Source organism: Ochotona curzoniae, unplaced genomic scaffold (assembly GCF_017591425.1).
Source record: "Ochotona curzoniae isolate NIBS_2020 unplaced genomic scaffold, NIBS_Ocur_1.0 contig_64, whole genome shotgun sequence".
Taxonomy (NCBI): Eukaryota; Metazoa; Chordata; class Mammalia; order Lagomorpha; family Ochotonidae; genus Ochotona; species Ochotona curzoniae.
In genome coordinates this window covers 8,321,024-8,348,825 of record NW_024466502.1, presented here as the reverse complement: position 1 = coordinate 8,348,825, position 27,802 = coordinate 8,321,024, and the positions used below count along the sequence as shown (strand labels likewise).

Sequence of the window (27,802 nt, the reverse complement as noted above, 5' to 3'; positions counted from 1 at the left end):
AGTAACCCTTGGGATAAATTGCCTGAAATTTACCGCAACACTGCTGTTTGTTGTAAGTCTCGGAGATGTGTTGCATGTTTATTATGCTTTTGTATTTCCTTAGGGGAAGCATTTTAGATTTTTATTCATTCTCCTCATATTTAGAGCAAGAAGCAGACATCTGCCAAACATTGGTTCACTCTCAGAAGCTCAGGTAGGCCCCAGCCAGGAGCCAGAGCGCTCTCTAGGCCTCCCATGGGCGGGAAGACCTGGTACCTGAGCCATCCTCTGCCAGCCCCCGGGGGTGCAGCAGGAGGAAGCTGGGATGGAGAGCAGAGTTGGGCCAAACTTGGATTCTCTACAGTGTGAGTCAGGCATCCCAGCTCCTTTGTAGCCACAGCACGGAGTGCCCACCCTGCATCATCTTTCTCACCTTTTGCCTATAGCCAGAATGTACTTGAATGTTTAGTTATGCAAACTTTTCAACTGTCTGTCTCTGACGATGTTTTTAGGAAGCAATGTGAGTGAGATGCAATTCACGTAGCATGAAATGCACTCGTTTGAAGTGCACAGCTCGCTCATACTTAATCTATTCATGGAGTGGGGAAACCATCCGTTATTTGTTACAATTCTTTATTACAGAGCATTTTTCTCACCCCCCCAAAAGAAGCCCATACCCACCATTAGTTGCCCTCTTGCTCCCCAGCCCCTCCAGCCCCTGGTAGCCACTTGTCTACTTTTTATCTGTTTATATTTGCCTGTGCTGGACGTTTTCTAGAAATGGATGCAGGTTATCTGTTTCTGGCTCCTTTCACTTAGGAGGTAAAAAGGTCCTGAGGTCCGTGAGGTTGTGCCATGTGCCACGGCTGCTTTGCCTGGCCTTCAGGTGATGGCATTTGGAGGGGTTCTGTCTCACGAGCAGTACTGCTCGGAGCATTCCTGTGCAGGGTTTTGTGTGGACACATAGTCATCTGAGAAGTCAATGGGGATATTTTGTCTTTATTTGCTTATTTATTGTATGTAAAAGGCAGATAAACAGAGAGACATTGTCCATGCACTGGGCCACTCCCAAGTGCCCATAATAGCCAGATCTGGGCCAGGCCATCTCCAGGAAGCAGGAACAATCCAGGTCTCCTGCCAGGGTGGCGCGGACCTCCGTCCCTGGGCCATGACCAGCTGCCTCCCAGCTCACATGCTGCCCAGAAGCTGAGTGGGCAGTGGGACAGCTGTGACTGCAGTCAGGCACCCTGATAGAGCTCGGGCTAGCAGGAATTCAGTACTGCACCAAGCACTCACCCCACCCACAGCTCTGAGGGCCTGCCGGGTTATACACTCCATCCCCTGCATCCTCACCAGCGCTTGTTAGTGTTGGGCTTTATTTATTTATTTGTTTGTTTATTTTGAAGAGTTATATGTTTTTTTTTGATAAGTAGAGAGAGAGAGATTCTTCTATTGCTGATTCATTCTCCAAATGCCGGACTGGACTGGGCTGGGCTGGGTTGAGCTGGGCTGGCTGGACTGTGCTGGACCAGGCCAGGCCAGGCCAGGCCGGGCTGGGCTGGGCTGGACTGGGCTGGGCTGGGTCCGGCTGGGCCCAAGTCTGGAGCTCCACCCAGGACTCCACGTGGGCGGCAGGTATCTGCTGCATCTTGGGTGCATCAGCAAGGAGCCGCATGGAAAGGTGGAGGGGAGACTTCATCCCAGGCCCTCAGACACGAGGTGTGGGCATCCAAAATGGGACTTAGCTTGTTATGCCACAACACCCACCCTGTCTGTCTTTTTATTATCACCATGTTAGTGATGGTGAAGAGTAAACTTTGCTTCTTTTTAATATCCCCCTGCAGGATTCCTCTTTGTTTCCAAGAAGTCATAATTAATGAGAGCGTAGCTCACTGTTTATTAGTTGCTTTTGTTTTTAAAAACAAGTGTAATCATCAGAGAACAACCAAGCACATGCATCTTAATTAATCAAGGTTTTCTACTATGTTATTTTTGCTCCCTTTCTCAGATAAAATGCTTCTGATATTGAGTGGACGGTTTTGTTCGTTTTCCTGGGTTTTTAAAAATGGTGCACATACGTGCAAGAAGGTTTTTATATAAAGAGGGGAAAAGAACAGTCATCACAAATGAGAAAGTTAATGTGGTTCTTATAATTTTTTAATAGGAATCATGGAGCATTTTGAGATTTAAACCCTAATAATATTTTTTGCTCATTACTAGGCTGCTTCCTCTTGTTACCTGTGAACCAATAATTTGCCTTAGCAAGTCAGATAATGAAAATATTTGTCAAAGTTTCAAAATGCCAGTGCATAATTCCTTAGCCATTCAAGTTTTAATCTGTTTCTGTAGACCACCTACATGTGTCTGTAAGAGATATGATCCTGTATTTAATTAGCACTAATACTGTGAAGAAGGAAAAGTGAATTACGTATCTTTCCAAGTCACTAGCTCAAAATGAGTGGAAACAGGGAAGCCAAGGTCCTGCCCTCCTTCCTCTGCTCCTTTGCATAGCAGGAAAGTGTGCGGTCCATTTACTCACGCACTCCCCACCTGCCCACTCGGCAGGACTGGTGTGCCCACTCTGTGCTGAACTTTGTGCTGGCGCTGGAGAAATGGACCCATGTGAAATGGTTTAAAAATTCTGCACCACCACAGTAATTACCCAGGGACAGCTACCTGTCGCATAGAGCACAGCTTAATACGGTGCCGCTCCTAAAAGCTCGTGGGAAATGGTATATGGCAAAGGAAGCTTGCATGGATTTCAAAAAATTTTGCACCAACAGCCTCATCTTTGCATTTTCTTTTAGCTGAACCCTGCAGGCCCCTTGCATTTCTTTTTGAGTTTTCGAGGTCCTGTATGTTTCCCGTCTGTTGGTGCGCAGGGTCATGGTTGAGGGCACCTGCTGCAGAGGCAGGTTCATTCTGCTTTCTCGGCTGGTTGGATTAGCCTCATTTCTATCAGTACCACTTCCTGGTCTGAAAAACGAGAGTCACAGTGCTGTCTTCCTCATTGGTGGTGGCAGTGAGGCACAGCAGTGCGTGCATAACACACACATGGTTCTTGGCACAGTGAATCAGTCAGGATTGTGGAAATAGGTTTGCCACCCAACAGTGAGGTTTTATTTGCCTTTATAAGACAGGATATTGAAAATGTTGTCGTAGCAGCCATCATACCGCCCAGGGGCACTAATTGAGGTCCAGAGTCTCTTGTTCCTGGGAATTCCAGGTGTGGAGAGCGAGGAGGAAATACCATAAAACGTGGCAGCTTCTCTCTGTCTTGTTCCATGTTCAGTTCTCAGTAGCAAGGACTGGGCTGTCCAATCAGTTCAAGAGTATTTTGTGGGGCTGGACACCTGTTTGAGAAGCAGTTTTGGTATTGTTTTCCTTCAGCTGCCGGTGCAGAGGCCTCTGGGGCCCGCTGCTTTCCCCACCCCTGACCTAACGCAGCCCATTTGGCCTCTGCAAAGACAGCGTCCTGGAGCCCATGGCCTGTCACCCTGGAACACAGACTATGGGTCCAGGGCAGGTGCTCTGCGATGCTTCAGGGCATTGCTGGGCAAGAATGACGAGGTAGAGGTCTTGAGTGCTTCAAGGCGTTTCCCCTTAGCAGGCTCGGCTGGACACTGACCTCAGTCCAAGTGGCACTCCTCAGCTCAGCAGTGTGTGGTGCCTAGCTCATGAACCTGAAGAGGGATGCGAAATCTGAGGGCCCAAGATTCCATCTCCAGAGATGTTTTTCCTTCCGCCCAGAACATCACCTGTGTTGCACAGCCTGGGCTCTCGTGTGCTCTGAGGGCAACTTTGGCCATCCGAGGGGCATACAGTCTCGCTTGTGGCTGCCATGGGGAGGGGCAGCAGCCCAGGCAGTGCAGGCTTTGCCAGGACGCCAAAATAGAAAGCAGAGCTTGGGGGCTCTGCTAAGGCTCACCGCCTCCCTGCCCTGGGCACTGGGCTACCACTTCCCAGTCAAGTAGACAGGTGCCTGGGAGGGGCCAGCCCTGCCTGCACGCACGCGCCCCCACACCCAGCACAGAGGACGGAAGGCTCCCTGGTGCTGCACTCCTGAGCCGTCTGTCCTCTTTGCGGTTAGCTCTGTGAGCCACAGTGTTCCCACGGCTGCAACATCTCCTCTCTTCCCTTCCCCGTGGACATCAGCACTCTCTCGGGAAATCCCTCTGGGAAGCTTTAGACCCCCAGGTTTGTGGTGCCCTAAATGCCACCCCCTGGACAAACCTAGCTAACCTCTGTCCTGAGTGAAGGCCAAAGCCCTCGTGTTGTCCATGGAACTAGAATTGGTAGGAACAGAGAACTTGAAGCTGTTTTGTTTGCATGATGTTCAAAGGCATAGATTCAATCAGTCACTCTCCAACACCCCCACCCACCCACACACATCTTGCCTGTACGAGAACTTCATTTCTCAGGGAAGGGGTGGCTCAGGTTGCTTTCTGGGACATTCCCTAAAGACTGGTGTAAATCCAGGCAGCGACCCTTCCTGCCCCTGGGGTCCAGTCTGTGAAACAGCTGGGCCCTTCCAGGCAAAGCCGAGGGTCCATGGCAGGTTGGGGCAGGGAATCTGTGTTCTCTTTTCCCCAAATCACAAATAAACTTTCCTTATTGCTGATAAACAAAACCAAATGAGAAGTCCATTACCAGAGGAACGTCCAGTCTCCAAGTATTACCAGGGGAACTTCCCAGACCCTTCTGCCAGGTACCCATTTCTCCACAGGCATTGTAAACACCCCACTCTGCCAGGTGACTCTCCTGTCAGTAAGAAGTAGCTGCTCAGGGCACCTGCTGTCTGGGATCTGTCACTGTATCAGTGGAGGGGATTTGGTTGCACAGATGGGGGCTCCCCAGTGTGGTCGCAGACCACTCATCTTGGAAGGGAAGCCCACTGTTGGGCTAGAAAATACCTAGATCAGGTAGGTTTTTATTCTGTTGAAACCAGGTGAAGTATTTAGACCTGGCTCAAATAAGTTAGTAAGTCTGGGTGTCTTGGTACCTTGACACTCATCCACCTGACATTGACAAAGATGAGGCAGAGCTGTCACCTGTATTAACCAGCATTGTCAATAGCAGATGACTTGCTGGTACTGGGTTTCCCATTAGTACCACACTGGAAGCCCACAATGCAGTGACGTATGCTCATCCAGATGCTTTATTGGATATCACGTTTGCTAAACGGCTGTTCCGCGAATCCTACAGGGTTGCACAGCCACCCTGGGCAGCAGTGGGTGGAGTTGCAGACAGTGTAGACAAAAGCCTGGACTTAATGGTTTATTAGAACCAAAGCAAATAAGCACTGCTCAAGACGATGGCCCACCTATTTTTGTTTATTTATTTTAAAGGCAGAGCTGCAGAAAGAGAAACAAAGAGGGAGAGAGGACCCAGCACAATAGTCTAGTGAATAAATCCTTGCCTTGCAACAACTGGGATCCCATTTGGGTGCCAGTTCACATCCTGGCTGCTCCACTTCCCATCCCACTACCTGCTTGTGTCCTGGGAAAGCAGTAGAGGACAACCCAAAACCTTGGGACCCTGCTGCTGCGTGGGAGACCTGGAGAAGAAGCTCCTGGGTTTGGATTGGCTCCACTCCAACTGTTCAGGCCACTTGGGGAGTGAACCAGCAGAAGAAAGATTTTTTCTCTGTCTCTCCTTCTCTCTGTAAATCTGATTCTCCAATAAAAATAAAATAAATCCTAAAATATATTTAAAAAAAAAAAAAAGGAGAAAGACTCTATCCTCTGGTTCATTCACCAAGTGGCTGCCCTAGCCAGGGCTGGACTGAGCCAAACCCAGGAATCAAGGTTGTCATCCTTGTCTCCCACTACTTGAGCCATCTTCTGCTGTCTTCCCAAGCACACTGCTTCAGCTGCAACCAGGCCTCTGCTCCCTGCTAAGAACTAGGCAGCTGCTGAGTCAGGCCTGGGAGAGGGCAGAACTAATGGACGTGACTTCCTGAGAAAAGTTTTATTTAGGGGCCAACATTGTGCCACAATGCTGGGATTCCATAACAGAACACTTGTTTAAGTCTTGGTGGTTCCACTTCCAATCCAACTCCCTGCTGATGCACCTGGGAAAGCACCCCTCTTGTGGGAACCCTGGTGCTCCTGGCTGCAGCCTGGCTCAGCCCTCCCTGCCTGTTGTGGCCATGTGAGGAGTGAACCAGTGCATGAAAAGTCTCACTCTGCCTTTCAAAAACATAAATAAGCCTTTAAAAAAAGAGTATTTAATTCTATCTATTTGAACGACAGACAGAGAAACAGATCTTCTACCCTCGCCAGGTGCTCAGAACTGCTATGGCAGGGCCAGGCTGGAGCCAGGAGCCTGGAACTCAGTTTAGATCTGGGAAATGGATGGCAGAGATGCAAGCATTTGTACCACCCTGCTGCCTCCCAGGGTATACCTAAGCAGGAAGCAGGGACAGGAAGCAGCCAGGACACAAGCCAGGTGTACTGGCGTGAGAGTCAGGCTTCCAATGAGGCCCGTTAACTGCTGCACCAAGCGCTGCCAGCCCAGGTGTGGTTCTAGCACGAATACCAGAGAAACTGTAAACAATGACACTGTAAGTGGCTACATAGTTTTACAACTGTGTGTACGTGTGTGTATTGACAGTTTTGGAAAGAGAAGTAACAAAGGTACTTTATGGTTCACCTTGAGAGCCCTTTTTAATGAAACACATTGCTCACTCTCTTCGTTCCTTTGGGGACGTTCTCCGTGACAGCAGCCTAACCTGTGAATGCCACACATGGTGATCAGCTGGAGAGGACACGGAGCTCACGGCCCCTCTGGGCTGCATTCCGTGATGGCTCAGATTGCGGGGACACAACCACGCAGGTGCTCTTTGGGGTGTATGACTGTGGCAACGGGGGCGGCCGGAGGGGAGGCCAGAAAGCCCTGGGATGCAGAGCCTGGGGGGGAATTTCTTTACTGGAATGATGTGGCAGTGTGACCAGGTTGACAAAACAGTCTGTTTTGCAGTGTGAAATGCGGTGGCTCAGGTCAGGCCAGTGACACCAGTGGAGGACTTGCTGGTCGTACGCAGGAGCAGGGCTCAGTGCCTAGAAAGGGCCTCGAGGAGATAAGGGATCAGATGGAACCAGGATTCATGAACTTAAGAATGAGGAGATAGCTCCACCCAAGATGGCCTGTAAAAGAGGAAAGGGGACCTTCCCAGCACTGCAAGCAAGTCCAGTTGAAGCCAGAAGCTTAGTCCACTTTGGGCTCCCAGCAGTCACTTGCCCTTATCACTAGCTATGCGTCCCATACTTCCAGTGACTTGAGGTTGTCTTAGTCTGAACATATTGAATGAAATGTTCAAGAAATAAGCAATTCCTGAGTTTCCAGTTCCATGTTCTGCATAGCCTGATGTAAGCTGTCTCCTCCATCCTGGCTGGGATGTGGCGTGGGCTGTCCCGCATCCCCACCACAGCTCCGTGGCTGCTGCCTCCCCATCTGGTGGCCACCAGGGAGCATTTCAGAGGATGTGGTGTCTCTGAGGCTGTGTTCACCCGACTCTTACTTAGTGATAGCCCCGCAGTAGTAATGATAGTGCTAGTAATAGTAGTAGCAATAATAGAAAGAGAGATGTTGGCAGTTCCCATGAGCCCAAGAGAGGCAGTGTTTCCTGTAAGTGGAAAGGGGACGCTTAGGCCTTAATAAGCAAGGAAGACTTGCTGCTGCGGCCTGTAGGGTCTCGTGGCCATGAAGCTGAGGAAAAGGAAATTGGTGCTGACTGTAGCCCCCCAGACCACAAAGCTGATGAGTTGAAAACTTTGTCACAGGTGTGAGACAGACTAAGTGTCCTCAGCACAAAAGGTCTTGGAATGAATCCCCAGCCTGTGAGGAAGGATTGCAGAGCACTTTCTCATGCCATGTGCTTTATTACTGTTACCTATTGTTTAATATTGCTCAGGATGGCACTACCAAAGGTGACAGACTCATCCAAACGTGACTTTGTAGCAGCATCACAGCTGGCTTAACTCCATCTCTCTGAAGCTTAGCAAGAGAGAAATTTGGTCCAGACTAGTCTTTTCCTGATTTTATCACTTAAAAAAAAAGGTGGAGAGGCAAAGCCACCTTTTACTTTTATAATTTTTAATCCATCATTAAAAGTAACCTTGCTTTGTGATCAGAAGAGATACCATCTAAGTCTTTCTATTAGGAACAAAAGTGACTCTTTCAGGGAAAAAAAAAAAAAAAGAAGAAGCAGGGCTTAATCTGCATTAAGCTTTGATGTCCCTCTAGATTTTACAGAGCTCTCGCCGCAGTGTCACAGGCCCAGGGATGTGCTGGCCTGCGCTGGCGCTGTCCTTTGCTGCTCAGCGCATACACAGCTGGAGATGCCTTGGGCCAGTGGACCAGGGTCCCCCTCGCCTTCTGGGCGAGCTCCCGCGTGCCTCCATCCCTGCCTCCATCCCTGCTTCCCCAGACAGCATCTCTTAAGTGGAGGCGGGTTTGGAGAAATAAACTCTCCTGTCCTTTTGGTCCTTGTTTGAAGATTTCTTTAAAATGAGTATGTTGCTGGTTATAGAGAAACTGCTGAACTTGCTGCTGCTTCATGTGCAGTTTCTGTGATTATTTTAATTATGCATATTTGTGGAATATATAATTCCACATGTGTATTTGCTGGGTAATAGTCCTGTCACTTTTAGCACTTGCAGTGTTTGATGAGTGTTTTTATATGTGTGGGATAAGACCTAATGTGTCAGCGAAGACACAGTGTATCACTGTCATTTGACTGTCGTTATAGTCTTCGCTGGTCATTTCCTTCTCCTTGTCTTTGCCTGCATTTTGAGCCCTGACTTTCTCGTCTGCTCATAAGACACCTGCCCGGCTGCTGTGAGCTGTGGTCGCCGTGCGATCCTTGTGCTGGCCGTTTCCTTGGGCCCTGCAGGGGTGTGGAGGAAGTGACGGGTGGGTGTCGGTGTCTGCGGCTCTTTTGATGGCCAAACACTGTTGCCAGAAGTGGTGCTTTAGCCAGTTGGTTTCATGAAGGAGGAAGAAAGTCTGGGTTTCAGTTTCACAAAGAGGCAAACAAACCTCAGAGGAAAAGGAAGTAATTGGTTAGCAGTGGCTGCTGCAGAGTAGGATAACCTGCCTTCAAAGATTGTTGTTTTGGGGCCTGTAATATAATGTTTAATAAATAGTTTACTTCAAAGGGTCTCACTGCAAGAAAACGGGCTGCTTTCCTGCTATTCTTGTTTGCTGGCACAGCCCTACTATAAGTAGCTCATATCCGGTGCTCTGTGGTCTCAGGTGGTCCCCTGTGTTTATGATCCTGAAGTGGAGACTGGGAGAACTGGGGCCCTATTTTAAGTCCTTGGCAAATCCACAGTGTGCTTCAGAGATGGACTGAGGCTCCTGCAAAACCCTTGACTCTTTGACCCATCCGAAGGAAAATGCTTAGATGCTATGAGCATTTTACATAGGGAGTTTGTCTTCCCAAAATAGAAAAGCAAGCTTACCAAGCAAGGAATAGAAAAACTCAACAGAATGCACCTCGGGCGTTTGATGTATTGTGGTCACTTCTACTGCCCTCTCTGAACTTCTAAACAATGGGTACAGTTTCTTTGAGATAAAGCACCAAACTGAGGTTATAAGGAGACCATTGGAGGTGTTTGAGTTTTTTCCCCCCGAGAGATATTTTTGGCACATGTAGAATTAGAGCCCACTATTCGTACCAGGTTCTTCCAGAATTGCCAGATGTCAAACACACAGATGGAACTGAGAAAGAGCCCCTTGATTGTCCACTGTATTACAGCAGTGACATCCTGGGCTCGGGGACCCAGTGGTTCCCCAGTGATGCTGGTGAGCATCTCTCTAAATCCTTTCCTTGTTATTGTAAGATATACCTGTATTTATTTGAAAGGCAGTTACATAGAGTGGGAAGAGAGAGCGAGAGCAAGAGACAGCTCTTCAATCTGCTGATTCACTCTCCGCTCTCCCAAGTGCCTGCCAAAGGACAAGACTGGTCCAGACCAAAGCTCTTCCCTGTGAGTGCACAGGCCCAAGCATTTGGGGCATCTTCCACTTTTTTCCCAGGTGTGTTAGCAGAGAGATGGATCAGAAGTAAAGCAGCTGGGACTCGAACCAGCATCTACATGTGATGCTGGTGAAATGCCTTGTGTCCTAACCATGAGGCCACCACACTGACCCTCTCTTTGAGCCTTGTAGCTGGGACCCCGTCTGTTACTACTCTTTGGCTGATGGCATTTGGGATAAAGCCCAAATTGGGCTTTGGAGCCAGCCATTCTGAGAAATACAGATGGACTTGACACAGGCAGTCTGTTTGATGTTGGCCTTTTTGCATTACATTCCTACCTCTTTCTCTCTGTGCATTTAAAATCAAAGTGATGGGGCCCTAGAGCTGCAGCGCAGCTGTATCAGAGTGCCCGCTAGAGGTCTGGTTCCTCTGCTCCCAGTCCAACTCCCAGGAAGCTGGTAGGCGATGCCCACCCCTGTGGGGGACCTGCCTGGCGCGCGTGGCGTGCCTGGCTCCTGACTGCAGCCTAGCCCAGACCTATCCTTTGTGAGCATTTGGACAGTGAGTTAGCAGAAGATTCTTGTCCCTCTCCCACCCTCCCTGGGCCCCACTCTGCATTTCCAATAAATAAATCTTAAAAATCTTTAACATTTTTTTAACGGAAGGGATAAGAATGCTCTCTTGTCTGGCAGTGGAAGCAATGGGGGAGAGCTGCAGAGGCTGAAAGAGAGTAAGTGCTCAGAGGGGAAACATCCCACCTACCGCCTCAGAGACCAGGGAAAGGGGGTGTGTTAGCCACCTCATTCTGCAAAGTCCAAAGGGGGTTGGGCATTTGGCCCAGCTGCAAGATGCTGCTTCCGATACCCAGGTTCCTCTGAAGGCCTGGGTTCTCACTGTGCTCTGCTCCAGCTAAGATGTGTGCTGGGAGGCAGCAGGTCAAGCTGGTTGGACCCCTGGTGCCCTGGTGAGAGAGCTAGAGGGAGTTCCTGGCTCAGCCTGGCTCTGTTGTGGGTGTTTACACTAGCAGACCAGAGAGGTGGGAGTGTGTGTGTGTGTGTTTGTGTGTCTGATTGAATGTGCCTTTCTCTCTGCTTTTCAAATAAATTTTAAAAGCACAAATGAAAAGCTAAGCACAGACTAGTTATCTCCTACTCTCCTGTCTTTCCTCCTTGAGTATTCAGCAAGAATGAACCAGCTGTGACTGCCCTGACAGTCAAATAATTTTCTGGTTTTCTGCAATCCAAGTTGAACTTGAATACAGGCAACACACTCATGCAACAACCAGTCCACACGTGTAATGAGCAGTTATCTGGGGCTGTTCCTTCCGGGGCCTCACTCACCATTCATGCTGTTGAGTGTGGGGGGCAGGAGAGCCCCTCAGTGGTTCTCCTTCCACTATGATCCCAAGGAATTCTCTGTCAGGTTCTGCTGTTTGCCAGTGACTCCTTCCAGTTGCCTAGCTGGAGTAAGTGGAAAATACTTCCGAGTCTTAGAATGAGTGTCTTCAAGTTTGTTTCTTTAAATTTATTAACTCTGAATTTGTCTAGAATTCTAAGAATTTCCATTAGCGCGCGCGCGCGTGTGTGTGTGTGTGTGTGTGTGTGTGTGTGTAAGATGACCTTGCCAGCCAATATTAAAGAGAATACTTTCAGAGAGATGACTGATTCTGATCCATCTGGGACATACTGGATTAAATGAAAGGTTTCTGTACCTCAGGACTTGTCAGAGGCTTTGCCAAGGTGATGTTCACTTTGAATCTCAAAACCAAACATGGAGTGTAGCATTTGCCACGTGTGTTTTGACCACTGCCTCCGTTTGGTCCCAGGTATTTATAGCAGCCTTTTCCAGAACTCATTCTGAACCCGAGTCAGTTGCCTGTGTACATCCGAGGGCTAACTCCTGGGTGCGGTGGGGGCAGTCACTGCTGAAGCAGCCTGCTCCCGTATCAGCGTGCCGCAGCGAGTCCTGGCTACTCCGCTTCCAGTCCAGCTTCTGCTTACATCATGGGAAGCAACAGGTGAAGGCCCAAGTGCTGGGCTCCCTGTCCACATGGGAGACCCAACTGCAGCTTTGTCCCTGCCTTCCTGACTTTTGCCTGGCCCAGCCCTTGGGACAGTGAGCCTTGCATGGAAGATACCTGCTCTTTCCTCCTCCCCGCTTTGTCTTCGTAATGCTGCCTTGCAAATAAATGTATCTGTAAAAACAAACAAAAATGGATCGGGGCCAGTCAAGCACTGAAGCCATGATCTTTTGTGGGAGATAATCTGCATTATTCAGCTGCCAGAGAGTCCAAAGCAATAATCAACAGCCGGAGTGGTGGTACAGTGGGTTAAACAACTTCTGCAAGGCTGGTGTCCCATATTGAACTTTCACTTCCAGTTCAGCCCCTGCTGATATACGTGGGAAAGCAGCAAATGATGTCCCCAATACTTGAGTCCTTTCCACCCATGTGGAAAGCCTGAAGGGAGTGCTCGCCTTCTAGCTTCATCCCAGACCAACCTCAGCTGTTACAGCCATTTGGGGATAAACCAGTGAATGGAAGAGCCCTTTTTCTCTAGCTCTCCTTCTCTGTGTCACTCTGTCTTTCGAATAAATAAATACATCTTTTTTTAAAAAAATAAGTAATGCTCTCTGCTCTAACTCCTGATTGGATCTGGGGCAGGATTTTGTGGACCAGGTAGGAGAAGCCACTATGCAGAGTCTGGGGAGGCGAGTTCCAGTTGGAAGGGTCTTGGCGTCAGGCTAGTGGAATGCTGTCCTGTTCCGAGGATCTCTCCTAAGAAAGCAGGGTTTGAACAGTGTACGGGGTTGCCTATTGTTACAGCGTAAGGCAGGGACACCTGTAGGAAAAGAACAAGGACCCTTGCAAGGCTGCAGAGTTGGGGACCTAGGACTAGAGAAGGGGCAGTCCTGTGTCAGCCAGGGCCCTTCCAAATCGGGGCTGGGCAGGAAGCAGGGTGGTGAAGAGGACGTCTCAGAAATGACCCTTGCCAATGGCCCCACCCCCTGCAGGAGCTATGCCCAAGTCCAGTGGCAGAGGACTCGTGCTGATGGGGCCCGGCACAAAAGCCAGGCCAACTCTGTTCTTTGGATTGTGCTTCCAGAGATAAGAAGCATCGAATTCATTTTAGAAAGATAACCCTCCACTCGGGCCCGAATGTGGCAAATGCATATATAGGTATTTTTAAAATGTAGCTAGTATTTTATAAAATACAAACAAGAAGCTGTGGTTTTCTGCTTGCTATGCCAGCATTCCATATCAGAGTTTTAACTCTATTCTACTTCAGATCCAGCTCTCTCTTCCATGTTTTCCAGTGTTTTAAAATGCATTTTCTAATCCACAGTAACTCTCTTGTGTTAACAGTTTGGAAAATATGTGAGAAATAACCCTTGAAGATTTGTAGTACCCACAGAATTTGAAAGTTATAGTAAGGAAACCCTGTGCCCAATTTTCCCCAGACCTTTTTCTGCGATCTCCCCCTTTGTCCTCTCTCATTTAACCCCTTCTCAGTTCACGTGTGCTTTGGGATTCCCTGGGAGACCCTGCTATGGTTCAGGGCTCCCGTGTTTGCAAACACCACCCTCAGACATCCCTGTGTGCTCAGTACTGTAGCAAGAGCTGAGTAGTCTCCCATCCAAGTAGTAACCGGGCCCAACCATGCTTAGCTTCCAAGATCAGACAAGATCAGGCGCATTCAGGGTGGTATGGCCGTAGACGCAGGAGTTGAGTAGTTAGAGTGAAGACAGTATACCATGCAAAACTTACAGTATTTATTGCTAGCTCCTTGGAAAAAAAAACCTAGATAGTCGTATCTACAATGGAATTATACTGTGCAAGTGAATTATAATGTAAGAATTAATTTTGATGTTAATTTAATACCTAGTACTATAACATACAATTTAACCATATTATTTGCAGCTATGTATATATTCCTAACTATTATAAAGTGTCAAATGTTTCAAATATCCTTAGAACCAAAAATACATAGGACTTTCGCATAGTTCTTGTGTCAAAACCAACATGGACCAGACGATTACAATCATGTGACTTATGTCATTGCCACAGGGAGACATGTTCATGAATGAAGAATGTCAGAGGATAAGAAAGAAGAGGGTTTCTACAGGTAGGTGGGCAAAGGTAGATGGGTTCCTGAGGAAGCGGCTGCAGCTGGCAGGACTGTGGCCACCCCGTTGGCCACCCCGTTACACCAAGAGGTGGCAGGTTCTGTGACCATTTCTGTTTCCCAGGAGCACAGGGCAGTTCACCACTGTCCATGGTCAGCAGAATCGATCCATGTGCTTCAGCAGCGACCTTACTAGTGTTCCAGCAGCAAAACGCGTGTGTGTTTCGATGCTGGGGCCGGGAGTGCCCTGTCTCTGTTTTTCTTCTGGCATTACCCCTCTCTCCTGGAATCCTAGTCAACTCCCAGTTATGTTGACTCGTTGCTCGTTGAATTAGAAGGCTGCTCCTATGAGCTGTAACTTATACATGTCTAGCATTTTATAAAGGAAAGTAGAGGAGGACTGTAACTGGATCAGCTGTGTCTTCCGTTCACAGGCTGCTAAGAATGTCATGATTTTATCATAAGAAAGGTTACTCTGGGGCCGCATTGTGATGCAGAGTGAAGCTCCCTGTGCCAGCAGCCCACAGCAGAGTGCTTGTTTGAGTTTGGGCTGCTCCTCTTTAGATCGAGCACCCTGCTGACACACTTGGGGTGATGCCCAAATGCTTGTGCCCCTTCACCCAAGTGGGAGACCCAGATGATGCTTCTAGCTTAGGCCTGGCTCCACCCTGGTCACTACAGCCATTTGGAGAGTGTGCCCATGGAAGGGAGATTTCTGTCTGTCTCTTTCTCCCCTCTTTCTCTGTCATTCTACCTTTCACATCATCTTATGTTAAAGCAATGTGTTGCTGTAGACAGTATAATGCGAGTGAAAGAGAGCTGAAGCGGACACCAGGAGATCAGGTGGGAGGAGTCTGGCCACTGACAGTGTGCTTTTGTAGCATGTTCCCCGGGCACTGTTGCTGCTACTGGGGCCACCCTGTGTTAGGAACCACTGGTCTTCCACAATTTCAAGCACTGTAAGAGGCCACACCCTTGTGATTGGTCTGTTTTATATGCTCCGATGGCTTAGAAAAGAATTGTACCTGGTAGTTTTGAAAAGCACATACTGAATCTGCCAACCCCAAGGGAAAGGAATATTTGTTGTGAGACTAAATTGTAAACACAACCGCTAATTACCGTGCGAACAACGACCAATGACGGCAGTGCTTATTTGTGGGCGGCACAACTGGTCTGTCATTCTATCGCTTTCAGAGGAGAACTGTCACGTGGCTCCTGTGTGTTCCTGCCTTTTAAGAATCAGAGAGCGACTCACAGCAGCTCAACTTTGTTCAGCAGCCCTTCGTCACAGGCAAATAAAACCGGGAAAGAATGAAGAGAAAGTCCTGACTCACTGCAAACAGCTGGGAAATGGTGCCCCTGGGATAGAGGTTAACTCAATTGTGAAATAATGGCCAAAGCTCACAGTCTTAATAACTTTTTTTAGCCCTGGAGAAAGCTCCTGCGTTTAATGGGAGATGCCTGGCAGAAGGTGCTGCAGTTGAGTGGCTGGCTCCGCGGGAGGCCTGGATTGAAAGCTCTCCATTTCTAAGAGCTCATTTGCATTTGTAACGCTTTTATTTTCAACCTCCTCTCAATGTAAATATTTTGGTCTCCTGTTCCTTAATTTTTTAAATGAAAATATTTTTAGCAAAGATACCTCTAAACAAAGAATCGCAGGTCAGCCCCACCGGGACTCTCCAACAGAGGAAATGGAGACCCTTCCAGGGCGTGCTGGTCCCCTCGGCATCCCCCCAGAACCTGGCCCCAGCCCACTAGGGGCCTGGCTTCACAAGTTTGTAGGGATGTAGAGGAAAAGTTCCTTTCCTTGGGCAGGAGGTGACAGGCTGTGTGCCTTGCAAGAACGCCAGCGGTGTCCCGCCCCACGTCAGGAGCAGCTTAAACAGACTTGTAGATCACTGAGAGCCAGAGGGCACTGGCAGGGCCATGTGCTTGAGTGAGTCGGCCCTTTCAGCTCCCGGCCACAGATGGGGACCCAGCCCATGATTTTAGACCCTCAGAGGCCAGTTGGATGGATCACAGGGCTTTGCTCTGCCCCACCAGTGCCCAACAGGAGAGGATGCTACCGGAAGGAATCCCGACACCTTCCCCCATTCCCGCAGTCTGTGTGGAGCCTGTCTGAGCATACTCGAGCCCCACTCTGCAAGGGGATCCAACCCCTTGGTGACCTCTGCGATCTTAGAGCTAAATCTGACCTTGATCAAACTCTGCTTCCAAGCAGTGGAGACTGAGGTGTCCTTTTAGGGGTCCAGGTGGGATAATAGAGAACCAGAACTGAAGCATTGGTCAGCCACGTACTTGGGTATTCCCGCTGTCTTAACCCTTGAATGTTGCTTGAATACAGCAGAATGGTATTTAGCCTCTTTCATAGTGTTGGCTTTTCAGTAAACCCAATAGATGATTCCTCTCCCTCCTGCATTTCTGTTCTACGTCAACTTGCTTAGTCTCAGCTTCTCTTTAAAGTACATCTCAACATTTAGCTAGTGGTTCGCTCCCGTGTCCCGTATCACCACCACAATTCCATTCCCAGCTCTGATTGCTGTCTACAGCTTCCTCCCAGGGCAGTGTGATGGCTCAGGTAACTGAGTACTTCCATGTTAGAGACTTGGGATATGGTCTGAACTTCGGCATCTGGTCTAGCCCCAACCCCAGACATTGTGGCCAATTGGAAGTAAACCAGCTGGTAAAAGTTCTGTTTTGCTCTCTCAAATAAATAACCTAAAAAAGTTTGAGGCTAATCTGTCTCATTCAATGGTAAAGAGCAGTAAAGTGACAAGAGCAGTAAGAGAGCAGGCATTTGAAGCCTCTCTAGCCAGTGCTTCCTGATGGAGCAGTAGGTGATGTGGGCTGTTGCTTGAGTCTCCAGCACCCAGCGTTGCCCCTTCCAAGATTGCGTTTTGTTGTGCCGTATTTTGATATCGCCAGAAAATCACTGAGTCCGAAGTCAGTGCTAATGCATAAAGGTGGTTTATTCAGGTTAGCCTAGGTCTCCCAGCCACCTCTCCCAGCCCTGAGGGCTGGGCGGGGGAGGGGCAGCTGCAGCCAAGGCTGAGTAGGATCAACAGGGCAGGAAAGAGAGGGGAAGGGATGGGGTTGAACAGCACAGGGTTCTTATACGTTTCAGGACAATTCCATGTAATTATACAGTCATGATTGGTCGGTTTAAATGTTAACTTTCAAAGAGCAAGTTGGCTGGCTTCCATTGGTGGGTTTGAAGCAAGCAACTTTCAAAAGTTACAAATTGATGAGCTATAGGGCGGTGGGTCTTATCTAACACCAGGGGCCTCCTTCCTGAGGAGTGGTCCACCTACATGACCTGTCAGGTGTCCTGTTGGGCATCAGGTAGCCTGTCAGGCCTGGAGTTCACACAGCCCCCAGCCAGGCAAGTAAGGCAGAAATCACAAAAGCAGAAAAAAACATCTAGGTTCTTCAGTTTAACATTAACTTTTTCTTTTTAAAGATTTATTCATTTTTATTGCAAAGTCAGATAAACAGAGAGGAGGAGAGACCGGGAGGAAGATCTTCCGTCCGAGGATTCACTCCCCAAATGGTTGCAATGGCTGGAACTGAGCTGATCTAAAACCAGGAGCCAGGAACTTCTTCCAGGTCTCCCACACAGGTGCAGTGTTCCAAGGCTTTGGACCGTCCTCGACTGCATTCCCTGGCCACAGGCAGGGAGCTAGATGGGAAGTGGAGCTGCCAGGATTAGAACTGGCACTCATATGAGATTCTGGCATGTGCAAGGAGAGGATGTTAGCCACTACGCTACCATACCAGGCCCAACATTAACTTTTAAAGACATAGAAGGGTCGAGATGCTAAACTAAGTCATTTGGACTTAGATTTGAAATTCCTTCAACACATGAACACATGATAAACACTTCTAGCCTCGTGTCCTGGTGAGCCCTTTTCCTTGGGCCAGTGGGCTCCCCCGGGACCTGGTGCTCTTCCCTGCCTCCACACCCCAGCTCCTTGCCATCCCTGGTCTGGGAGGGCCCACAGTCTCCTGGGTCCGGTGTCCCAACACATGTCTGCAGCCCCACCCCCTCCATACACCCTTCTCTGCGTGAGGCACCCCCGCCCAGTGTTAGTGCCCCACTGATTTCAGCAAAGGGCCGCTGTGCAGAGGAACTGGAAAGCAGTGGTTTTTGAGCAGAAACAGTCACTGTTGGGGACACCTTTGTGGTGTTGTGACTGGAAGTTGCAGTGCATCTAGTGAGAGGAAGGCAGTAATGCTGCCACTTTCCTCCAGGTCCAGTCCAGTCCCCACCCAGAGGAGCAGCCCCTGAGTGCTCTGCAGAGAAACCTGCCCTGGTGGCACCGCCCAGCACCTTGGGCCTGGAGTGGTACCCATGAGGTCCAAAAATGTAAGAACCTCAACGTTGTTGCCACACTGGAAGAGTATATCTTGGTTCTCACTTAAAGGTTTCCGGCAGTGAAAAGCCTGCAGTGTCACCAAGCCACCTGTCCCATCGTGGGGGAGCCCTTTTAGAAAGCGTGTTCCTGATGGGGGCCACAGTCCGTGTTCCTCGAAGTTCAATGACAGGCCTTAGAGATCCGGTCCCTTCCTCAGTGAAGGCCCTCCAGAGCAGGGCTGTGGCGTTCCTGGTGGGTCTGACAACTGTCTGGCTGCAGGATCTTCATCAGTGTGCACGTCTTGCCAAATGGCAGAGGAGCAGTCTCCCTCACCCTTGCCGTGCAGCCCCTCCGGCTGTGCTGCAGAGCACGCCACTCTGCAGTGGCCAGCTCCGCGGGATGAAGTGCTTGACACATCGTCCCAGAGCGCTGTGTGTTAAGTTGCAGATTCTTGTAGTACAACGGCACGTGAGGCAGACGTGGTGTTTGTTCTGTTGCATGTTTAGTTTGCAACATCTGTGAGAAAATCTATTTGTGAAGCAGGTAGGTAGCTCGGCTTAGCTGGGAGTGTTCTCGCTTCTCTTTTATGATGAAATGCTTATTCTCCACTGTCCAGTTTTTTTGGGGGGGGGGTTAATTTGGGAGATAGTGTCAGTGACCTGGAGTTGTGCCAGCTTCCAATTAGCGCTCTGTGTAACCACTAATCTCACTTTAAAAGTAATTACTGCAGATTTTCTCAGCCACCCTGCGCGTCACAGACACTTCTTTAATCTCACGCTTTTTCTTCTCAACTGAAAGGAAAACTGGGGGGCTGGGGAATACTTTTTATACTGTAAAATATTTTCCCCTTATTTTGAAATCGCTTCAAACTTAACAGGAAGTTACAAAAACAGTGGAACGAATATCTGTATAATTTCACCCAGATTCGCCCCAAGTTCGAGTTCTATCCTGCTTGCTTTGTTTTACGCCCTCGCTCTGTGTATGTGGCATGGTTTCCCTCGGGGCCATTTCAGCAAGTTGCTAATGATGTTTCAGTGTGTGTGTCCTCAACACGAGACAACAAGATGTCCTTGTGTAAACCAGATCCGTGCCACTCTACTTTCCCATTATACACTTTGCCACTTTGGCCAGTTGCTATACTATGAAGATACTGCTTTTTATGGCAAAAGGTAAAATTTCCTTTTCTGATCCAGGATCTGAGTCACGCAGCAGGTTGAGTTTTCAGGTCCTTTTGATCCCATTGTCTAGACCAGGCCTTCGGCCTTTCTTGCCTTTCATGATTTTAACATTTTCAGATAGCCCATTGTTTGTCAGATGTCCCTCCATTTAAGCCCCTCCATCAGAAAGCTGCACTTCTGTCACTGCTGCAGCAGGAGGCGCTGTTCTGGCTGTCCTGTGACCAGCCACGGTGCCTTGGTGACTTGGGTGGAAGGTACTGGTACTTGATTTCTTCACTGAATGGCTCCTACTTCCTTTTCCTATTTGACTGGTCAAGGAAGCTAGATGCTGGGGCAGATGCCTTCAGCATCGTGCAATGTGTGTAGAGACAGACCCCAGCCCCAACCCGAGGAGCCATGCTAAGCACTGACAAGGGCTCATCCATGCCAGCAGGCTCCCAGAGTGGATGGCTCCTCCACTGCGACTTGCAGAGTCGTCTGAGCAGCCACACACGGGAGAATGGGGGTGGGGTGGTTGTTCTTTGAGCACCGCCACGGAGCCCTGAAACTGTCACTTGTGTGTGGAAAGCTGCAGAGGGTGGCACGCTGAGTTCTCAGATGGAGCTGTTGGTCACAGCCGGTGGCAGCCTCCAGAGTGCTGGCACAGGTGCCCGGCAGCCCTCGGGGCTCTTTTGTCTCTGAATTCCTTCCTTCTGTCCTTGGACTCACAGAAGCAAGGCCGTCAGAGAACAGGGCATGAGAGCAAACATCCCAGCAGCCGAGTCATCAGACCTCTGCTGTATTGGATTGTACTAGGAATAGATTTTCTTCGTATACAATGTAAAGTTAATCTTTACATCCCTCTCCCCCCCTCCCAAAAAAAAGTCATGTCACAACTTTTTAGCTCATATTTGTAATGTAAAAAAATTGATGAAAATTTTATAACTTAAGGAAAGAATGTGAATGAAACGAACAAATCCACCTGGGTTTGGCTTTGAAGTGCACATCTAAGAAGCTGCACTTGAAGAAGTGGCAGGGGCAGAAGAGTCCAGCAGTGTCGCCTCTGAGTCCCCTTCGGCACTCAGCAGTTTCAAATCTTTCCTCCTAGTAGCAACAGGTAGTGACATGCAAGGCCTGGGCCAGCAGGTACAGTCAGAGCTGCCGAAGCTTTTCCAAGCTCCCGTCAGGATATGCTGTAACTTCTCCCCGAGTGCTCCCATGAAACCCATGCCACATTGCTTGCTCTGTTCTAGCGGTGAGGCCGCCTACACGAGAACGCTAGCGATGCTGTCAGCAAGAAAGGATTAGGAACTTGGGTCTGAATTTCAGCGATGCTTAAGCAAAACATCAGTTTTCAGAAGCACTGGGCACCGTTTCCAAAACCCAGTGAACTCCTGCCTAAGAGAACCTGGCAGATTTGGCAGGCAGTGGCAGGGAGGTGGGGGGCTGGGCAGGGAGGAGGTCTTAGTTACTAGCCTGTGGAGTGCCAGTTCCAACATTGGAAATGTGTGTCTGGAGCTGTTTGCCGTTCTTCTCTTGTAGAGGCTGGCTATGTAGAAGTGCTACTTTGAATCCTGGCTCTTGTACTTGGGGCACAGCTTCCAGCTCACGTGTCCTGGGAGGCTGCAGGCAGCGGTCAAGCCGCCCATTTGGAGACGCAGGTGGAGTTCCGGGTCCTAGACTTTGGCCTGGTGCATCCCTGGCTGTTGGGGGCAAGTGGAGTATGGAGGGTGGAGAGATCCCTTGTTCTCTCTCGCTCTCTGCCTTTCAAGTAGATGAAAATAAACATTAAAAGAAAGAAATGGAGAGAGAGAGAGAATGAGTCACTGGCGACACCCGTAAGCATCTGTCAGTGACTAAAGCCTGCGACATGAATGTGAACAAATGTGTTTCTTTTTTGAAGCTAAAATTCACATATCAAATTAACCACTAGCCATTTAAAAACACAGAATTTGGTGGCATTTAGTACCTTTCCATTGCCATGCCTCCATCACCTCTGTCCAGTTCCATGGCGTCCTCACCCACTCATCCTCCAGCAGCTCCACTTGCTGTCTGTGGATTTCCTACTCCATGCATTTGGTAGAAATGGAATTGTAGGGTACTGCTGATGTGTAATATCTGAGTTAGCACATGACCTGGGGATCGCCGAGCGCCATAGCATGCACCAGCACTCTGTCCCTGTTGGACGCCAGCTAAGTGATATTCCGGTATGCTTCGTGCTCAGGGACAGAGCCCTCCCCGGGGACTGCGGTGCCATGTCCAGGAGGGAGACGGTGCAGCCCTCTGTTAACACCAGCATGCTCCTGATAGTCGAGAAACACGTGGCATGCTGCCTGCATTTGGTCCCCCAAACGTAGACAGGCATTGGCTCGGTTCTGCAGTCCTGAGAACCTTGGTGAGAGCCACAGGCGAGGCGTCGCTCAGCATTGCGGACACAGTCAGCATGGAAATTGTTGAGGTGTGACAACAAGCAGATGCTCCTCCCAGAGCCAACAGGATGCATTCAGGGCACCTCAGGGCCTGGTACCCAGGGCGTTGGCGCCCACTGCTCAGCATAGAGCCAATCTCCTGAGCCCGAAACCTCCACAGCATTGGCTGTTCCCAACAGAGGGTTAGACAGGCTTGTCGTTGGTCAGACACAGCATCTCCCCGAGCACTGCGGCTCCGAGCTCAGGGCCTGGGAGAGAGCTGTTCACCCACAGGTGTGGCTGCCACAGCCAGGGAGAAGCCGTCGGACCACCAAATGTGATCAACCCTCCAATACAGTTTTTAAAGTTTTTTCAAAGTTTTTTTTTTTTAAGATTTATTTTTATTATTTTTTCATTGGAAAGGCGGATATACAGAGAGGAGAGACAGAGAGGAAGATCTTCCGTCCGATGATTCACTCCCCAAGTGAGCGCAACGGGCCGATACTATGCCAATCCGAAGCCAGGAGCCTCTTCCGGGTCTCCCACGAGGGTGCAGGTTCCCAAAGCTTTGGGCCGTCCTCGACTGCTTTCCCAGGCCACAGGCAGGGAGCTGGAAGGGAAGCAGGGCAGCCGGGATTAGAACCGGCGCCCATATGGGATCCCGGGCGTGCAAGGCGAGGACCTTTAACCTCTTGCGCCACCGCGCCGGGCCCGAAAGTTTTATATTTCTTTTCTTCTTCTTCTTCTTTTTTTTTTCTGAAGGCAGAGAGAGAAATTCAGCCACACAATTGTCTCCATCCAGATCCCCTCTCCAGTGTGTGCAGGAGATAGCGCTGGGCCGAGGCCCTCATGGCAGGGACCGGGCATCCAGGCCATCGCTGCTGCCCCAGGAGACAGCGCTGGGCCAAGGCCCTCATGGCAGGGACCGGGCATCCAGGCCATCACTGCTGCCCCAGGAGACAGCGCTGGGCCAAGGCCCTCACGGCAGGGACCGGGCATCCAGGCCATCGCTGCTGCCCCAGGAAGCAGAGGAGTGAGGTGGCACTCCAGCGTGGGATGTGGGCATCCCAGCAGTGACCCACCCGCTCCCAAAGGACTTTTTGCCCCTTTCCTTTGCAGAAGACTGTTTTCAAACAACATGAGATAAGGAAAGGCAAAAAAAAGAAAAAAAAATATTGTGTCTCTTTCTGATTGACAGGAGAGGAGAGGCAGTCCTTGGCCTTGCTGTGTTTCTCTGCTCACCTCTCCCTTCTAGCGACATCGAGGCTCTGACTCGGGCACAGCAGCACCATTGGTCAAGGAACCATGAGTAGAGCAGTGATTACACCAGAACCCCCGCCCCTCCCCGAGCTTGGAGCCGTGAATGGGCGAGACCGAATGTACACACCGTTTCTGTGAGCCACATTGGTGTGTCAGTCAGCTCAGGGCTCGGAGTGTTCCTTCATGGCTTGTGGCTTAGCTCCGAGGCTTGTTTTCTTTCTAGAATGTACCAGCTGTGACTCAAACTGGAATCTGGTTATGGGATGCCTGTGTTGCAAGCAGTGGCTTACCCCACTGTGCCATAATGCCAACCCCACAGCTTGTATTTTTTTTTTTAAGATTTATTTATTTATTTATTTACTAGAAAGTTAGATACACAGAGAGGAGGAGAGACAGAGAGGAAGATCTTCTGTCCGAGGATTCACTCCCCAAGTGAGCTGCAACGGCCGGTGCTATGCCGATCCGAAGCCAGGATTTAGGAACTTCTTCCGGGTCTCCCACGTGGGTGCAGGGTCCCAAGGCTTTGGGCCGTTCCTCGACTGCATTCCCAGGCCACAAGCAGGATCCCACAGCTTGTATTTTTAACAAGCCCTCCAGGATGTGTTTCAGGTCTGAGAACACTGTTTAATGCTGTCTTTATGGCAAGCACCTTTTAGGTCCAGTGATGTGCCCATTGGGGCTGGTTTTGTGGCATGGAAGGTTTAGCCTCTGCCTGAGATTCTGGCATCCCATATCAGTGCTGGTCAGAGTCCTGGCTGCTCTGGTTCTGGTCTAATGTGCCCTGCTAATGTGCCTAGGAAAGCAGGACAGGATAGGCCAAGTGCTTGGGCCCTCGTATCCATGTGAGAGACCTGCAAGAAGTGCGGGCTCCTGGCTTCGGTCTGGCCCAGCCCTGCCGTTGTGGCCATTTGGGAAGGAAACCAGCAGGTGGAAGATCCTCTCTGACACTCCTCTGTAACTCTGCCTCTCAAATAAATAAAAAATAAAAATCATTTAAAAAAAAAAAGTGACTGCAGCTTATTCATAAAATAGTTGGAGGATGTGCCCTTTACGGCTGTTTCTGGTTGTAAATTCCTAAGATCGTTTATGCGTTAGGGCTGTGTGAGCTTGACGAGAATGAATCGTTCCCCTTGAAAATAATCTGTTCTCTTAACAAAAAGATTGTTTGTGTGTTTACAATGCAGAGAAACAGAATGATCTCTGAATTGCTGGTTTACTCCCCGGGTACCTTGGGCAGACAGTGCTGGGCCAGAGTGAAGCCAGGAGCCGGGATCTCTGTCCAGGTCTTCCACAGAGCTGGCAGGGACCCATGTACTTTGAACCATCATCTGCTGCCTTCCAGAGTATATGCTAGCAGAAAGCTGGGATTTGGTGCCAAGCCACCACTCAAACCCAGGCACACTAGTGCGGGAGGCAGGTGTCTCAAGCAGAAATTTAACCAGTGTGTCATGCACCTGCTCCAGGAATGACCATCGAGAGGGTAACTGTGCCTCAGGATTGACTGGTGCTGTGCCTGGTGCTGTGCATCCTCTAAGGCACTTGCTGGTGAGTAGGGCTGGTCCCCGGGGACCATGCCGTGCTCTGCTGGGGGCTCTGGGCCTGGAGGAAAGAGCTGCAGGGCAGTGGGATGGCATTCTTGGTTGCTGGATTAGAGAGACAGTACCTGGTCCCCGAGCGTACCACCCGGGCTTTTGGGCAGTATCATTCGATTGCAGAAAGGAGCAGAGCTAGGCCAGCGTTTTTCAGTCGGCCCAGACAAGCTGGCTTTTCTGACAAAGGAGTCCCTGGGGAACAAGGTCCTCTCCCTTGCGACTGAAGCTTTGGGCTGTGCCTGGTGGCCCAGCTGGCCCTCTGCGCGGAAAGGCACTGTGTGGTTACTGCTCAGCGAGCTTCATGTCGGCGGGTGTGGCAGATGAAAATGCACTTTGTGGAGAGGGAAGAGGGTTGGGGAAAATTGTCTCGGAGTCACCGCAGCCAGGCGCAGTTATCTGTGGTCTGCAGATAACGTCACGCTGTTGGAGATAATTAGGGAAAGGAAGCAAAGTTGAGGAGGGAAGAGGGAGTGGGGCAGATGGCGGAGTACACACGGCGCTCCCGGCACCGGTGGGCGGCCTGCGCAGGGAGTGGGCCGGGGGCCCAGGAGGGGCATTTACAGCTGAGTCCTGCCCATCTGGGGGGCCAGGGGCTGGCAGAGCCACTTGACGCTGCTTAGTGGTGTGCAGGGGGGGGGGGGGACCGTGTGTCAGGATGGGGATGGGGGCCAGCACGGGGCCAAGGGTTTTTCCTCCTGCTTAAAATGAGTCAAGATGTACAAGGAAAAATCATTTCCCTCGTGTTCTTTTTGACTTAGTGTTACAACGTATGATGCATCCAAAGTGCCGGGTAGCAAAATACCTTCGCTGTGTCTCTTTGTATAGATGTCTGCCCTCTCTTACACTGCTGTTGACACATGTATGCATGTGTTTGTGCACATGTGAGGGAGGAAAGCATGTTTACAACACATCATTGCTTCATGGAGGGGGGTTGGATGAGGGTTGGATTTATTTTATGTAATTCCTTACTACAAAAGTTATCACAGCGAGAAAGATGGCAGCATCCTACTAAATCAGAGTTTTGCAGAACTGTTCAAGATTTCCTCGCCAACTCAGTCCCCCCCAGTTCCTTTTTTCTCTCCTAAAATGTCAGGTTCTTCAAACATGAATTTTCCTGCCGTGAAAAACTACAAACACAATTTTAAAGTCTGGGAGAGATGCTTAAAGTCACATGAGCACAGGTAAGGCCGGATTCCTGGCAGAAGGCCCCTGTGAGAATCAAACAGAAGGCCAAATTGTTGAGCTAAACATCCTACCGGTAGAGAGGGCAGAGAAAGGGCCGCAGTGAGCAGGGAGTGTGTGTGCCTGTGTGGGCTGGGAGGGAGCTGGCGGGGGGTGGGGGGGGAGGCTGAATTCTAGACACATCGAGCCATTTCCATCATCATCTACACAGTGACACCCAACGATGCCGTTGCCCCAGTTACCATGTTGCCACGTGTGTGGTTACGTGTTACTGCTGACTACAACAGCCTTGAGGACGGCCTTTCTCGTGTGGCCCTGGCTTGGCATCCGGGACTGTCTTTCCTCTGGTCAAATTATACTGTCTGAACTCAGGATCCAACTCCACTGCTTCCCGCCCCCCACGCCGTTTATGTATCATTTTTCTCTTGCCCAGATAAACCTGACAAATGGTTCCTGAATGGCCAGCACTGATTCTGTGGCGTTGGCCAGACATCTGCATAACAGTCTAAGGAGAGGGGAGCTGCAGGCCACCCCTGCCTGTCTGTGCAGGAGCTCCCTGAATGCCTAACCAACCTCTTTTCTCTGATTTTGGACCCAGAGTACTGAAGATTAAGTTCTTCCAGTTGTGCTCACAAATGTGGAGTTATAGCAATAAAAACTAACAATTAGAAGCTGCCAGTCTGAGATACCTTACAATCTGTAATTATATATGTGTGTGTGTATATACCTGTATATTCATGCATAAATGCATATGTGTACATGCACACATATATATGTATATGTATTTATTAGGCCTTCTACCCACTGCTGTCTTGTTGAGCACGTGAGATGTTTGGCAAGGAGACAGAGGGTAGCACTTGGAATTACCCCTGCCAGGCACTTGCCAGGTGCTCACTTTGGGAGATGAAATTTACTGACAAACCAGCTGAGCTCCTCAAAAAGTGACGGCTTGTCAGGTGTCAGGCAGAGGTGGCTGGCTTCAGAGCCCTGGTCCCACCGTCCACTCCCTCCACCGGGCAGACCACAGCTCCTTGTCCTCTGCTGGACCACAGGCTTTCCAGCTCTCGCCCACCTTCTGCGCTGTTGGCTGTCTTCAGCACAAGCCGTAGACGTTTAGCTTCCGGCTGTGGCTCTGTTGGGAACTGCCTGTGCAGGTGCCGAGCGGTCCTGGCTCCGGGCAAGCACAGGATCGGAGGAAGGCCCCGCTTCTCTGCTCACAGTGAGCTCAGCATTCGCCTGGTCATCCCTAGGTTTGGTTGCACTGCCTCCCTGTACTTTAGTTTGTGAATTGCTGTCCCATACAGGGCAACCTTGTGGTGTATTCAATTCTGAGCTTTTTCAGTGAATTCACACCAGTTGTATGTCACCATTTACGACATCCACATGGAGACAATGGCGCTGTTGGAGGGGCCCGGCGTTGGCTCTCTGCCCAGGCTGCTCCTGCTCCCGCTCAGGACTGAGGGAGTTACAGGGGAAGGCCGAACCCGCCATCCTTTCCCTGCAAGGGAATCTGCTCTGCTTCCATGACACTGTTACTTTAACTTGAGATGAGCAAAAGACAATTTAGGAAAAAGAGGGGTAACGACTTTAGCAAAATGGTTCACTTCCCTACCTATATGCCCATTTCCATAATTGTGTTGTTATAACATTTCCTGTACTTTTCTGTAAGCTGATGCTGCCCTAATTACAGATTTGCAGGAGAACACTTCATTGTACCCCAAATTACATAGTGCTTTAAAAAGGTGCCTTCTTACTGCTTT

The 27,802-nt window shown here is 49.8% G+C and overlaps 1 protein-coding gene across 8 annotated transcripts in view; it reads left to right on the top strand.

Annotated features, from left to right (window-relative positions):
* Window positions 1-27,802, top strand: part of PCCA (propionyl-CoA carboxylase subunit alpha) — a 324,721-nt gene that overhangs the window by 277,818 nt on the left and 19,101 nt on the right. The gene's annotated exons all lie outside the window — the stretch shown is intronic.